The sequence below is a fragment of the Bufo gargarizans genome, chromosome 2 (assembly GCF_014858855.1).
Source record: "Bufo gargarizans isolate SCDJY-AF-19 chromosome 2, ASM1485885v1, whole genome shotgun sequence".
Taxonomy (NCBI): Eukaryota; Metazoa; Chordata; class Amphibia; order Anura; family Bufonidae; genus Bufo; species Bufo gargarizans.
The window spans coordinates 130,187,969-130,202,038 of NC_058081.1; positions in this window are offsets into that span (position 1 = coordinate 130,187,969).

The window sequence follows — 14,070 nt, forward strand, 5'->3', positions numbered from 1 at the left end:
TGACGTAGGGCCGTGGTGCCAACATTAGCACCCTGACCACGCTTCGCCTTCAGCCCACAGATCATGCATACTACCATGCTAACGTCCTCCAGCAATATGCCAAGTATTCAATTTTACCCCCACCACTCCATGATGACTGCCTGCTGCCAACTTTACGAACCCATGCACCGTTAGTTGTTTTCTGACAGGTAGATTCCTGAGTAGCAGACAGTCTATCCCAGGCATGTTTGGGTCCAGATTTCCCACTTTTTCCACTTTGCTGACTCATCGACACGCTGCCACCGTGCTGTTGTCTCACGGGCAAACTGCCACCTTAACCCCCTGATGATGCCTCTTCACCTGGCTCCCACATACCATTGGCTATAACACCCTCACCAGTCTCATAGCCAAGTCCCTGACCGCTCACAGCACGTGCTTTCACCCAACTGTCATCATCACTAGTTGCACATCTAAAGGAGGACACAGTGGACTTAAAATCTGGGCTGGTCTGTAGCTGCTGACTGTCCTCAATAAGCTCAAAAAAAGTAGTAGAGCAGCACAACCGGACCTCTTGACCAAAACCAGAATGAAACAGCCGCGATGGGACCGCAGATCCACAGCAGTCCAAGGAACAGCAATAAATAGCAGAAGTCACAGCAGCATATCCTTTGTTTATTTAAAGCCATGATTGCACACAAAAAGTACGACGTTTCGGCTACGCAGTAGCTATTATCAAGTATACAAATAGTCAAAACTGGCAAACATAAATACATCTATGTAAACACTCCTATACATGTTGGAGCCAATCACTAAAAGGCACAGCCCAATCAACACATGTGTATAATTAAAAACAGCCTACATGGTATTGTATGGTACATTATCACATTTTCTGGGTCACCATTTTCACTTGTTTTATGTATCGCATTTTTTATACTTATACACACAAGATAACTGATATGATGTGCATCTGATATGCTGCTTTATTCGACCCCTAGGTAACCATGCTCCAATTTATGGTCTGCTAATGATCCATTGCAATGCACAATATGCATCCTGCCTTATGGACTATTGATCTGATATAGATTGGATAAATCGCCCTGGCCTTGTGATTGATATCGGTGTGTGAGACATGGTGTTGTCCCCATTGATATATTTAGGGTCAGTGGGGATGTCCGCTAATAATATTTTCCATACTGCAGGAGCTGCATGAGGTGTAAAGGACCATGTGCCCATTATGTGATCATCAGGTGACCTGATGACTAGGGATGAGCGAACTCGAACTGTATAGTTCGGGTTCGTACCGAATTTTGGGGTGTCCGTGACACGGACCCGAACCCGGACATTTTCGTAAAAGTCCGGGTTCGGGTTCGGTGTTCGTCGCTTTCTTCGCGCTTTTGTGACGCTTTCTTGGCGCTTTTTGAAAGGCTGCAAAGCAGCCAATCAACAAGCGTCATACTACTTGCCCCAAGAGGCCATCACAGCCATGCCTACTATTGGCATGGCTGTGATTGGCCAGAGCACCATGTGACCCAGCCTCTATTTAAGCTGGAGTCACATAGCGCCGCCCGTCACTCTGCTCTGATTAGCGTAGGGAGAGGTTGCGGCTGCGACAGTAGGGCGAGATTAGGCAGATTAACTCCTCCAAAGGACTTGATTAACTGATCGATCTGCAGCTGTGGATCATTGAGCTGCTGATCCTCAATTGCTCACTGTTTTTAGGCTGCACAGACCGTTTGTCAGTCTCATTTTTCTGGGGTGATCGGCGGCCATTTTGTGTCTTGTGGTGCGCCAGCACAAGCTGCGACCAAGTGCATTTAACCCTCAATGGTGTGGTTGTTTTTTGGCTAAAGCCTACATCAGGGTGAAGCTGTCACACCAAGTGCATTTAACCAGCAATAGTCTGTTCATTTTTTGGCCATATACAAAATCAGGGGCAAGCTGCGCCTGTCACCAAGTGCATTTAACCCTCAATGGTGTGGTTGTTTTTTGGCTAAAGCCTACATCAGGGTGAAGCTGTCACACCAAGTGCATTTAACCAGCAATAGTCTGTTCATTTTTTGGCCATATACAAAATCAGGGGCAAGCTGCGCCTGTCACCAAGTGCATTTAACCCTCAATGGTGTGGTTGTTTTTTGGCTAAAGCCTACATCAGGGTGAAGCTGTCACACCAAGTGCATTTAACCAGCAATAGTCTGTTCATTTTTTGGCCATATACAAAATCAGGGGCAAGCTGCGCCTGTCACCAAGTGCATTTAACCCTCAATGGTGTGGTTGTTATTTGGCTAAAGCCTACATCAGGGTGAAGCTGTCACACCAAGTGCATTTAACCAGCAATAGTCTGTTCATTTTTTGGCCATATCCCAGTCTAATTCTGTCACTAAATCCATACCGGTCACCCAGCGCCTAAATACTAGGCCTCAAATTTATATCCAGCTAAATCTGTCCCTAGTGCTGTAGCTGGGCGAGTTATTTAGTGTCCGTTCAAGCACATTTCTTGTTCTGGGTTGAAATACAATTCCCAATTTAGCAATTTCATAATTTAGTGGTTTCTGCTATATCAGAGCTATTTGAAATCTATCCCTAAAAGGGTATATAATATTGAAGGTGCACATTGGGTCATTCAGAATAACTTCACACACACCCGCTACTGTGTATTTCCAAGTCTAATTCTGTCACTAAACCCATACCTGTCACCCAGCGCCTAAATACTAGGCCTCAAATTTAAATCCCTCTAAATCTCTCGTTACCCACCGCTGTACTGTTGTTGCTGGGCAAGATATTTAGTGTCCGTCAAAGCACATTTTTTGTTCTGGGTTGAAGTACAATTCCCAATTTAGCAATTTCATAATTTAGTGGTTTCTGCTATATCAGAGCTATTTGAAATCTATCCCTAAAAGGGTATATAATATTGAAGGTGCACATAGGGTCATTCAGAATAACTTCACACACACGCTTCTGTGCATTTCCAAGTCTAATTCTGTCACTAAATCCATACCGGTGACCCAGCGCCTAAATACTAGGCCTCAAATTTAAATCCCTCTAAATCTCTCGTTACCCACCACTGTACTGTTGTTGCTGGGCAAGATATTTAGTGTCCGTCAAAGCACATTTTTTGTTCTGGGTTGAAGTACAATTCCCAATTTAGCAATTTCATAATTTAGTGGTTTCTGCTATATCAGAGCTATTTGAAATCTATCCCTAAAAGGGTATATAATATTGAAGGTGCACATAGGGTCATTCAGAATAACTTCACACACACGCTTCTGTGCATTTCCAAGTCTAATTCTGTCACTAAATCCATACCGGTGACCCAGCGCCTAAATACTAGGCCTCAAATTTAAATCCCTCTAAATCTCTCGTTACCCACCGCTGTACTGTTGTTGCTGGGCAAGATATTTAGTGTCCGTCAAAGCACATTTTTTGTTCTGGGTTGAAGTACAATTCCCAATTTAGCAATTTCATAATTTAGTGGTTTCTGCTATATCAGAGCTATTTGAAATCTATCCCTAAAAGGGTATATAATATTGAAGGTGCACATAGGGTCATTCAGAATAACTTCACACACACGCTTCTGTGCATTTCCAAGTCTAATTCTGTCACTAAATCCATACCGGTGACCCAGCGCCTAAATACTAGGCCTCAAATTTAAATCCCTCTAAATCTCTCGTTACCCACCGCTGTACTGTTGTTGCTGGGCAAGATATTTAGTGTCCGTCAAAGCACATTTTTTGTTCTGGGTTGAAGTACAATTCCCAATTTAGCAATTTCATAATTTAGTGGTTCCTGCTATATCAGAGCTATTTGAAATCTATCCCAAAAAGGGTATATAATATTGAAGGTGCACATTGGGTCATTCAGAATAACTTCACACACACCCGCTACTGTGTATTTCCAAGTCTAATTCTGTCACTAAACCCATACCTGTCACCCAGCGCCTAAATACTAGGCCTCAAATTTAAATCCCTCTAAATCTCTCGTTACCCACCGCTGTACTGTTGTTGCTGGGCAAGATATTTAGTGTCCGTCAAAGCACATTTTTTGTTCTGGGTTGAAGTACAATTCCCAATTTAGCAATTTCATAATTTAGTGGTTTCTGCTATATCAGAGCTATTTGAAATCTATCCCTAAAAGGGTATATAATATTGAAGGTGCACATAGGGTCATTCAGAATAACTTCACACACACGCTTCTGTGCATTTCCAAGTCTAATTCTGTCACTAAATCCATACCGGTGACCCAGCGCCTAAATACTAGGCCTCAAATTTAAATCCCTCTAAATCTCTCGTTACCCACCGCTGTACTGTTGTTGCTGGGCAAGATATTTAGTGTCCGTCAAAGCACATTTTTTGTTCTGGGTTGAAGTACAATTCCCAATTTAGCAATTTCATAATTTAGTGGTTTCTGCTATATCAGAGCTATTTGAAATCTATCCCTAAAAGGGTATATAATATTGAAGGTGCACATAGGGTCATTCAGAATAACTTCACACACACGCTTCTGTGCATTTCCAAGTCTAATTCTGTCACTAAATCCATACCGGTGACCCAGCGCCTAAATACTAGGCCTCAAATTTAAATCCCTCTAAATCTCTCGTTACCCACCGCTGTACTGTTGTTGCTGGGCAAGATATTTAGTGTCCGTCAAAGCACATTTTTTGTTCTGGGTTGAAGTACAATTCCCAATTTAGCAATTTCATAATTTAGTGGTTCCTGCTATATCAGAGCTATTTGAAATCTATCCCAAAAAGGGTATATAATATTGAAGGTGCACATTGGGTCATTCAGAATAACTTCACACACACCCGCTACTGTGTATTTCCAAGTCTAATTCTGTCACTAAACCCATACCTGTCACCCAGCGCCTAAATACTAGGCCTCAAATTTAAATCCCTCTAAATCTCTCGTTACCGCTGTACTGTTGTAGCTGGGAAAGTTATTTAGTGCCCGTCAAAGCACATTTTTTGTTCTGGGTTGAAGTACAATTCCCAATTTAGCAATTTCATAATTTAGTGGTTCCTGCTATATCAGAGCTATTTGAAATCTATCCCAAAAAGGGTATATAATATTCAAGGTGCACATTGGGTCATTCAGAATAACTTCACACACACGCTTCTGTGCATTTCCAAGTCTAATTCTGTCACTAAATCCATACCGGTCACCCAGCGCCTAAATACTAGGCCTCAAATTTATATCCCGCTGAATTTGAATACAATACATTGGGCCAAATAATATATTTGTTGTTGTGGTGAACCATAACAATGAGAAAAACATCTAGTAAGGGACGCGGACGTGGACATGGTCGTGGTGGTGTTAGTGGACCCTCTGGTGCTGGGAGAGGACGTGGCCGTTCTGCCACATCCACACGTCCTAGTGTACCAACTACCTCAGGTCCCAGTAGCCGCCAGAATTTACAGCGATATATGGTGGGGCCCAATGCCGTTCTAAGGATGGTAAGGCCTGAGCAGGTACAGGCATTAGTCAATTGGGTGGCCGACAGTGGATCCAGCACGTTCACATTATCTCCCACCCAGTCTTCTGCAGAAAGCGCACAGATGGCGCCTGAAAACCAACCCCATCAGTCTGTCACATCACCCCCATGCATACCAGGGAAACTGTCTCAGCCTCAAGTTATGCAGCAGTCTCTTATGCTGTTTGAAGACTCCGCTGGCAGGGTTTCCCAAGGGCATCCACCTAGCCCTTCCCCAGCGGTGAAAGACATAGAATGCACTGACGCACAACCACTTATGTTTCCTGATGATGAGGACATGGGAATACCACCTCAGCATGTCTCTGATGATGACGAAACACAGGTGCCAACTGCTGCGTCTTTCTGCAGTGTGCAGACTGAACAGGAGGTCAGGGATCAAGACTGGGTGGAAGACGATGCAGGGGACGATGAGGTCCTAGACCCCACATGGAATGAAGGTCGTGCCACTGACTTTCACAGTTCGGAGGAAGAGGCAGTGGTGAGACCGAGCCAACAGCGTAGCAAAAGAGGGAGCAGTGGGCAAAAGCAGAACACCCGCCGCCAAGAGACTCCGCCTGCTACTGACCGCCGCCATCTGGGACCGAGCACCCCAAAGGCAGCTTCAAGGAGTTCCCTGGCATGGCACTTCTTCAAACAATGTGCTGACGACAAGACCCGAGTGGTTTGCACGCTGTGCCATCAGAGCCTGAAGCGAGGCATTAACGTTCTGAACCTGAGCACAACCTGCATGACCAGGCACCTGCATGCAAAGCATGAACTGCAGTGGAGTAAACACCTTAAAACCAAGGAAGTCACTCAGGCTCCCCCTGCTACCTCTTCTGCTGCTGCCGCCTCGGCCTATTCTGCTGCTGCCGCCTCGGCCTCTTCCTCCGCCTCTGGAGGAACGTTGGCACCTGCCGCCCAGCAAACAGGGGATGTACCACCAACACCACCACCACCACCTCCGTCACCAAGCGTCTCAACCATGTCACACGCCAGCGTTCAGCTCTCCATCTCACAAACATTTGATAGAAAGCGTAAATTCCCACCTAGCCACCCTCGATCCCTGGCCCTGAATGCCAGCATTTCTAAACTACTGGCCTATGAAATGCTGTCATTTAGGCTGGTGGACACAGACAGCTTCAAACAGCTCATGTCGCTTGCTGTCCCACAGTATGTTGTTCCCAGCCGGCACTACTTCTCCAAGAGAGCCGTGCCTTCCCTGCACAACCAAGTATCCGATAAAATCAAGTGTGCACTGCGCAACGCCATCTGTAGCAAGGTCCACCTAACCACAGATACGTGGACCAGTAAGCACGGCCAGGGACGCTATATCTCCCTAACTGCACACTGGGTAAATGTAGTGGCAGCTGGGCCCCAGGCGGAGAGCTGTTTGGCGCACGTCCTGCCGCCGCCAAGGATCGCAGGGCAACATTCTTTGCCTCCTGTTGCCACCTCCTCCTTCTCGGCTTCCTCCTCCTCTTCTTCCACCTGCTCATCCAGTCAGCCACACACCTTCACCACCAACTTCAGCACAGCCCGGGGTAAACGTCAGCAGGCCATTCTGAAACTCATATGTTTGGGGGACAGGCCCCACACCGCACAGGAGTTGTGGCGGGGTATTGAACAACAGACCGACGAGTGGTTGCTGCCGGTGAGCCTCAAGCCCGGCCTGGTGGTGTGTGATAATGGGCGAAATCTCGTTGCAGCTCTGGGACTAGCCAATTTGACGCACATCCCTTGCTTGGCGCATGTGCTGAATTTGGTGGTGCAGAAGTTCATTCACAACTACCCCGACATGTCAGAGCTGCTGCATAAAGTGCGGGCCGTCTGTTCGCGCTTCCGGCGTTCACATCCTGCCGCTGCTCGCCTGTCTGCGCTACAGCGTAACTTCGGCCTTCCCGCTCACCGCCTCATATGCGACGTGCCCACCAGGTGGAACTCCACCTTGCACATGCTGGACAGACTGTGCGAGCAGCAGCAGGCCATAGTGGAGTTTCAGCTGCAGCACGCATTGGGTCAGTCGCACTACAGAACAGCACCACTTCACCACCAATGACTGGGCCTCCATGCGAGACCTGTGTGCCCTGTTGCGCTGTTTCGAGTACTCCACCAACATGGCCAGTGGCGATGACACCGTTATCAGCGTTACAATACCACTTCTATGTCTCCTTGAGAAAACACTTAGGGCGATGATGGAACAGGAGGTGGCCCAGGAGGAGGAGGAGGAGGATGAGGAAGAGGGGTCATTTTTAGCACTTTCAGGCCAGTCTCTTCGAAGTGACTCAGAGGGAGGTTTTTTGCAACAGCAGAGGCCAGGTACAAATGTGGCCAGCCAGGGCCCACTACTGGAGGACGAGGAGGACGAGGATGAGGAGGAGGTGGAGGAGGATGAGGATGAAGCATGGTCACAGCGGGGTGGCACCCAACGCAGCTCGGGTCCATCACTGGTGCGTGGCTGGGGGGAAAGGCAGGACGATGACGATACGCCTCCCACAGAGGACAGCTTGTCCTTACCCCTGGGCAGCCTGGCACACATGAGCGACTACATGCTGCAGTGCCTGCGCAACGACAGCAGAGTTGCCCACATTTTAACCTGTGCGGACTACTGGGTTGCCACCCTGCTGGATCCACGCTACAAAGACAATGTGCCCACCTTACTTCCTGCACTGGAGCGTGATAGGAAGATGCGCGAGTACAAGCGCACGTTGGTAGACGCGCTACTGAGAGCATTCCCAAATGTCACAGGGGAACAAGTGGAAGCCCAAGGCCAAGGCAGAGGAGGAGCAAGAGGTCGCCAAGGCAGCTGTGTCACGGCCAGCTCCTCTGAGGGCAGGGTTAGCATGGCAGAGATGTGGAAAACTTTTGTCAACACGCCACAGCTAACTGCACCACCACCTGATACGCAACGTGTTAGCAGGAGGCAACATTTCACTAACATGGTGGAACAGTACGTGTGCACACCCCTCCACGTACTGACTGATGGTTCGGCCCCATTCAACTTCTGGGTCTCTAAATTGTCCACGTGGCCAGAGCTAGCCTTTTATGCCTTGGAGGTGCTGGCCTGCCCGGCAGCCAGCGTTTTGTCTGAACGTGTATTCAGCACGGCAGGGGGCGTCATTACAGACAAACGCAGCCGCCTGTCTACAGCCAATGTGGACAAGCTGACGTTCATAAAAATGAACCAGGCATGGATCCCACAGGACCTGTCCGTCCCTTGTCCAGATTAGACATTAACTACCTCCCCATAACCATATATTATTGGACTCCAGGGCACTTCCTCATTCAATCCTATTTTTATTTTCATTTTACCATTATATTGCGATGCTACCCAAAGTTGAATGAACCTCTCCTCTGCCTGTGTGCTAGGCCTAAATATATGCCAATGGACTGTTGCAGTGGTGGGTGACGTGAAGCCTCATTCTCTGCTATGACATGCAGACTGATTCTCTGCTGACATGAAGCCAGATCGTCTGTTACGGGACCTCTCTGCTCTGCCTGTGTGCTAGGCCTAAATATATGCCAATGGACTGTTGCAGTGGTGGGTGACGTGAAGCCTCATTCTCTGCTATGACATGCAGACTGATTCTCTGCTGACATGAAGCCAGATTGTCTGTTACGGGACCTCTCTGCTCTGCCTGTGTGCTAGGCCTAAATATATGCCAATGGACTGTTGCAGTGGTGGGTGACGTGAAGCCTCATTCTCTGCTATGACATGCAGACTGATTCTCTGCTGTCATGAAGCCAGATTGTCTGTTACGGGACCTCTCTGCTCTGCCTGTGTGCTAGGCCTAAATATATGCCAATGGACTGTTGCAGTGGTGGGTGACGTGAAGCCTCATTCTCTGCTATGACATGCAGACTGATTCTCTGCTGACATGAAGCCAGATTGTCTGTTACGGGACCTCTCTGCTCTGCCTGTGTGCTAGGCCTAAATATATGCCAATGGACTGTTGCAGTGGTGGGTGACGTGAAGCCTCATTCTCTGCTATGACATGCAGACTGATTCTCTGCTGTCATGAAGCCAGATTGTCTGTTACGGGACCTCTCTGCTCTGCCTGTGTGCTAGGCCTAAATATATGCCAATGGACTGTTGCAGTGGTGGGTGACGTGAAGCCTCATTCTCTGCTATGACATGCAGACTAATTCTCTGCTGACATGAAGACAGATTCTCTGTTACGGGACCTCTCTCCTCTGCCTGTGTGTGTGCTGGGCCTAAATATATGCCAATGGACTGTTGCAGTGGTGGCTGACGTGAAGCCTCATTCTCTGCTATGACATGCAGACTGATTCTCTGCTGACATGAAGCCAGATTCTCTGTTACGGGACCTCTCTCCTCTGCCTGTGTGTGTGCTGGGCCTAAATATATGCCAATGGACTGTTGCAGTGGTGGCTGACGTGAAGCCTCATTCTCTGCTATGACATGCAGACTGATTCTCTGCTGACATGAAGCCAGATTCTCTGTTACGGGACCTCTCTCCTCTGCCTGTGTGTGTGCTGGGCCTAAATATATGCCAATGGACTGTTGCAGTGGTGGCTGACGTGAAGCCTCATTCTCTGCTATGACATGCAGACTGATTCTCTGCTGACATGAAGCCAGATTCTCTGTTACGGGACCTCTCTCCTCTGCCTGTGTGTGTGCTGGGCCTAAATATATGCCAATGGACTGTTGCAGTGGTGGCTGACGTGAAGCCTCATTCTCTGCTATGACATGCAGACTAATTCTCTGCTGACATGAAGACAGATTCTCTGTTACGGGACCTCCCTCCTCTGCCTGGGTGCTGGGCCTAAATATATGCCAATGGACTGTTGCAGTGGTGGCTGACGTGAAGCCTCATTCTCTGCTATGACATGCAGACTGATTCTCTGCTGACATGAAGCCAGATTCTCTGTTACGGGACCTCTCTCCTCTGCCTGTGTGTGTGCTGGGCCTAAATATATGCCAATGGACTGTTGCAGTGGTGGCTGACGTGAAGCCTCATTCTCTGCTATGACATGCAGACTGATTCTCTGCTGACATGAAGCCAGATTCTCTGTTACGGGACCTCTCTCCTCTGCCTGTGTGTGTGCTGGGCCTAAATATATGCCAATGGACTGTTGCAGTGGTGGCTGACGTGAAGCCTCATTCTCTGCTATGACATGCAGACTAATTCTCTGCTGACATGAAGACAGATTCTCTGTTACGGGACCTCCCTCCTCTGCCTGGGTGCTGGGCCTAAATATATGCCAATGGACTGTTGCAGTGGTGGCTGACGTGAAGCCTCATTCTCTGCTATGACATGCAGACTGATTCTCTGCTGACATGAAGACAGATTCTCTGTTACGGGACCTCTCTCCTCTGCCTGTGTGCTAGGCCTAAATATATGCCAATGGACTGTTGCAGTGGTGGGTGACGTGAAGCCTCATTCTCTGCTATGACATGCAGACTGATTCTCTGCTGTCATGAAGCCAGATTGTCTGTTACGGGACCTCTCTGCTCTGCCTGTGTGCTAGGCCTAAATATATGCCAATGGACTGTTGCAGTGGTGGGTGACGTGAAGCCTCATTCTCTGCTATGACATGCAGACTAATTCTCTGCTGACATGAAGACAGATTCTCTGTTACGGGACCTCTCTCCTCTGCCTGTGTGTGTGCTGGGCCTAAATATATGCCAATGGACTGTTGCAGTGGTGGCTGACGTGAAGCCTCATTCTCTGCTATGACATGCAGACTGATTCTCTGCTGACATGAAGCCAGATTCTCTGTTACGGGACCTCTCTCCTCTGCCTGTGTGCTAGGCCTAAATATATGCCAATGGACTGTTGCAGTGGTGGCTGACGTGAAGCCTCATTCTCTGCTATGACATGCAGACTAATTCTCTGCTGACATGAAGACAGATTCTCTGTTACGGGACCTCTCTCCTCTGCCTGGGTGCCGGGGCCTAAATATCTGAGAATGGACTGTTCCAGTGGTGGGTGACGGGAAGCCAGATTCTCTGCTATGGAACCTCTCTCCAATTGATTTTGGTTAATTTTTATTTATTTAATTTTTATTTTAATTAATTTCCCTATCCACATTTGTTTGCAGGGGATTTACCTACATGTTGCTGCCTTTTGCAGCCCTCTAGCCCTTTCCTGGGCTGTTTTACAGCCGTTTTAGTGCCGAAAAGTTCGGGTCCCCATTGACTTCAATGGGGTTCGGGTTCGGGACGAAGTTCGGATCGGGTTCGGATCCCGAACCCGAACATTTCCGGGATGTTCGGCCGAACTTCTCGAACCCGAACATCCAGGTGTTCGCTCAACTCTACTGATGACGCATGACGCACATGACCGATGGTGTCACGGACGGCGGCACGGTGATGTCATCTACATGCGCATTGCAAGCGGTCGGATGCCGACTTGGTGAACGCGAGCATGGGGGGTGATGTCGGATGATAGATAACATTGATCAGGTACACATTGCTAGTATAAACTGTCACAGATGGCCTGATTGATCTAGAGGCTGTTTTTAATTATACACATGTGTTGATTGGGCTGTGCCTTTTAGTGATTGGTTACAACAGGTATAGGAGTGGTCACATAGATGTATTTATGTTTGCCAGTTTTTACTATTTGTATACTTGATAAAGGCACTGGATAAGATGCTGTGATTTTTACTTATTGTCCTCAATAAGCTAGTCCTCTCCGAAAAGCAGAGCAGAGCCGGCAGCATACATAACATCCCAAGTAGAAGGTGCAGCAAAAAAAAAACAGTTTCAGGAGAGATGAGGTTGATCCTGGGCCAAGACAACTAAATGTGCTGTCAGGGGAACTCACCGATTCCTGGCTGTATGTGTCTGGTGTCACCTGACATGATTCATATCAAAATGTAGAGAAGGTAACCAGTGGCACTACACCGAACCAGGGCCGGACTGGGACAAAAAATAGGCCCGGGCATTTTTGACTGAGCAGCCCAATCACATGACACCCAACAGGTCCCACCCCCTTGCAGTCTAGGGGTGGAGCCAAAACCGGAAGCACAATTGACTTTGTTTTCCGACTTTCATAACAGGGACCAGATGGATCTGTTTTGATTCCCATAGACTTTTATGAGGACGGAGAGCAAACTGAAAGCCTCTTGCAGAGTCTGCACTGTACAAGAGAGAGATAGCAGTGGCTGTGAAGGGAAAAGTACCAGAGCACAATAACATCCCCAGAGCCGTTCTGCTGCCTGACCAACCGTATGCTGCCACAGCACCAGCCCAGCCTGCAGGACATCAGAGACGCCTGGGGTCCACATTATAGCACCACTACATTTACTTACTACATTTATAATAAAACAATTTACTTACAAAAGAAGCTATTAAGTTGTCTGCTTTGCCGTCCTCTGCTTGCTTCCACTGATTATTTGCCCTCCTTTCTGTCTCTCCTCGCAGGCGCACTGTTATGGGGGACCTGTGGATGACACACTGTTATGGGGGACCTGTGGATGACACACTGTTATGGGCATCAGTGGATGACACACGGTTATGGGGGCATCTGTGGATGACACTGTTATGGGCATCAGTGGATGACGCACTGTTATGGGCATCAGTGGATGACGCACTGTTATGGGCATCAGTGGATGACGCACTGTTATGGGCATCTGTGGATGACGCACTGTTATGGGCATCTGTGGATGATGCACTGTTATGGGGGCATCTGTGGATTACACTGTTATGGGCATCAGTGGATGACGCACTGTTATGGGCATCAGTGGATGACACACGGTTATGGGGGCATCTGTGGATGACACTGTTATGGGCATCAGTGGATGACGCACTGTTATGGGCATCAGTGGATGACGCACTGTTATGGGCATCAGTGGATGACGCACTGTTATGGGCATCAGTGGATGACGCACTGTTATGGGCATCTGTGGATGACGCACTGTTATGGGGGCATCTGTGGATGACGCACTGTTATGGGGGCATCTGTGGATGACGCACTGTTATGGGGGCATCTGTGGATGACGCACTGTTATGGGGGCATCTGTGGATGACGCACTGTTATGGGGCATCTGTGGATGACACTGTTTCTGTGGATGACACTGTTATGGGGACATCTGTGGATGACGCACTGTTATGGGGGATCTGTGGATGACACACTGGTATGGGCATCTGTGGATGACACTGGCATGGTGGCATCTGTGTGGATTGTGGAATGATGGAATCTGACACAGATACCGGGGGGGGGGGGCATCTGTGGATCTAATATAATCTATCACTATCATCACTAACTTACCGGTACTGCCTGGGACAGTCAGGAGGACTCCAATTGTATTCACAACACAAGTATAATTCACTGTTTTTCTTTTTCACAGACAGTACAGTGAGTGCTGCAGTGCACAAAAGACTGTCATTCACGCCGGTTCACCACAACCGGTCCCGTCACATCCATTCACTGTGTCTACTCTGTGGTGTGGGCATGGATTGGGCAGGCGGCAGCCACAGCCAGTTGGGCACTAGTACTGGGGCAGGCGGGCAGGCAGAAGCTGGTGGGCTGGTGCGGTGGTGGCTCCAGTCCAGTCCCGCTCTTCAACATTCAAACTAGGCGGCCGCGTAGCGTAACGTGCCGTCACTCACTACGTCACGTCGCACGCTCCTCCCTCTTTATTAATGAAGGCGGA